The 2500-nt window shown below is 44.6% G+C and overlaps 1 long non-coding RNA gene across 1 annotated transcript in view; it reads right to left on the reverse strand.

Moving 5' to 3' along the window:
- Positions 1–2500, reverse strand: part of LOC138947790 (uncharacterized) — a 4600-nt gene that overhangs the window by 451 nt on the left and 1649 nt on the right. Inside the window, exon 2 of the long non-coding RNA XR_011449802.1 lies at positions 1–767. This exon is cut by the window's left edge and continues 451 nt beyond it. This is a non-coding gene — a long non-coding RNA (uncharacterized lncRNA). The remainder of the gene's footprint in view (positions 768–2500) is intronic.

The raw sequence follows: 2500 nt of genomic DNA on the forward strand, positions 1-2500 counted from the left end.
AGCTATCTTTCGCGGGTGTATTTACTGTGCAAACAACTCTAAATATGGCAAAAGTGTCACGTGATAATCAACTTTGGCTACGAAGCAGACGATACTTTTGTCCGTAACCAGTTAATTGGGAGTGATGCAACAATATCACGGTCTCCTTCCCACAGCAGTCTCAGCATTTCGACTTGTTTTAATCTTAGAACGATGTCTTTATTATAACTGTGAAGAACAGAACGGAGATCACGGTCAAAGACGGCCAATCTGCAATCACTTTCGTCTCAGGTGGGAGATAACTCTGTATTCTTGTTTTGATATATTCCGCGCAGTAATTATGCATCCGGTCAGAGAGACCATGAGCGATAGCGTGGAGCGATGATTATCAGAATGCTATTTTATGTGTTATATGAGTGCAATTGTTACATCATAGATGTAACAAGAGAACAATTGAAATACAATAAATATACCTAGAGTACATTTACACAGACAAAGAAGGGAGGTCATGGGATATAGGCTTACACACCATATTTGAATGGATGGCTATTCAGTGTATAATACAAAAAGGAAAACACGACATGCAATGACAAGTTATTTTATATTGAAACAATCTCAGCCGAGAATCATGTGTGGTTTTACAAATGTCATGTATGATTTGTTCACATCAGTTATATATGTGACTGTGTACGTCCTGAATCACACATCTATATCAGTAATGCATTTGTGGTGTTGTGTTGCGTTCACAGCGCCCTCTATGATAAGTTGGTCACAGGAAGGGTCTTGACCTGTTAAGACAGAAAACAATTGCGTTCTTACTCGGAGCAACTAAAACATCATGTTGCCCGCTCTTTTTATTTCAGAAGCAGAAGAAGCCCTGACGTTTCACCGGACATGATTTTTGAATTCGTGAAAGAGATACATATATCAAACAAGATTTAAAGTAGTAACTGTAACAGGTTTTAAAGTTAAAGGAATCTTCTATCTTTAACTGTGCTCCACATTTAATTTAGAGGGCCGAGAACAGACACACACACGCACACGCACACGCACACGCACACGCACGCACGTACGCACGCACACACACACACACACACACACACACACACACACACACACACACACACACACACACACACACACACACTATATCGATGCTGATCCCCTGCGTTCTCGAGACGAAAATCAACAATTAAGTAGATGTGCAACGCCAAGGCACTGCATACCCCAGCGAAAGACAAACCTCTCTCTCTCTCTCTCTCTCTTTCTATCTCTCTCTTTCTCTATCTCTCTCTCTTTCTCTCTTTCTCTTTCTCTATTTCTCTCTCTCTTTCTCTCTTTCTATCTCTCTCTCTCTCTCAGTCTCTCTCTCTCTCTCTCTCTCTCTCTCTCTCTCAAACACACACGAACACACACACACACACACACACACACACACACACACACACACACACACACACACATACCCCAAGTTACACACGTACACACATACACACTCACTCACACGCACTCACTCACTCTCTCACACACACTTCATACACACAAAACACACCCCCATACGCACATATAAACAAACACACATACACACACATACACTTACGCACACCTACAAACACCCACCCACCCACTCTCTCTCTCTCTCTCTCTCTCTCTCTCTCTCTCTCTTTTTTTCTCTCTTATACAAACAGACACACACCCATACAAACAGACACACCCCCCCCCCCACACACACACACACACACATGTACATAGGCACGCATGTACGCACGCACACACCCGCAGACACACACACACACACACTCACACATTGACTCACACAAATCTCATACACACAAAACACACACTCATACGCACATACACGGTTGGGCTAGTGATAAGGCGTCCGCCCCGTGATCGGGAGGTCGTGGGTTAGAACCCAGGCCGGATCATAACTAAGACTTTAAAATTGGTAATCTAGTGGCTGCTCCGCCTGGCGTCTGGCATTATGGGGTTGTAGTGCATGCTAGGACTGGTTGGTCCGGTGTCAGAATAATGTGACTGGGTGAGACATGAAGCCTGTGCTGCGACTTCTGCCTTGTGTGTGGCGCACTTTACTAGTCTCAACTCTTTCTCCCTCTCTCTGTCTTTCTTACACACACACACACACACACACACACACACACACACACACACACACACACACACACACACACACACACACACACACACACACACACCAAGTTACACACGCACACATACACACACTCACTCACACGCACTCACTCACTCTCTCACAAAAACTTCCCATAGACACAAAACACACACCCATACGCACATATGGCCAGACGGACATACACACCTTTACAAACAAACACATATACACGCACACACATACACTTATGCACACACACACACACACACACACACACCACACACACACGCACACACGAGTACAGACTCATGCACGCGTGCGCGCACACACACACACAAATTCACACACACACACCCCACACACACACGAGTACAGACTCATGCATACACG

Source organism: Littorina saxatilis, linkage group LG14, assembly GCF_037325665.1.
Source record: "Littorina saxatilis isolate snail1 linkage group LG14, US_GU_Lsax_2.0, whole genome shotgun sequence".
Lineage (NCBI taxonomy): Eukaryota > Metazoa > Mollusca > Gastropoda > Littorinimorpha > Littorinidae > Littorina > Littorina saxatilis.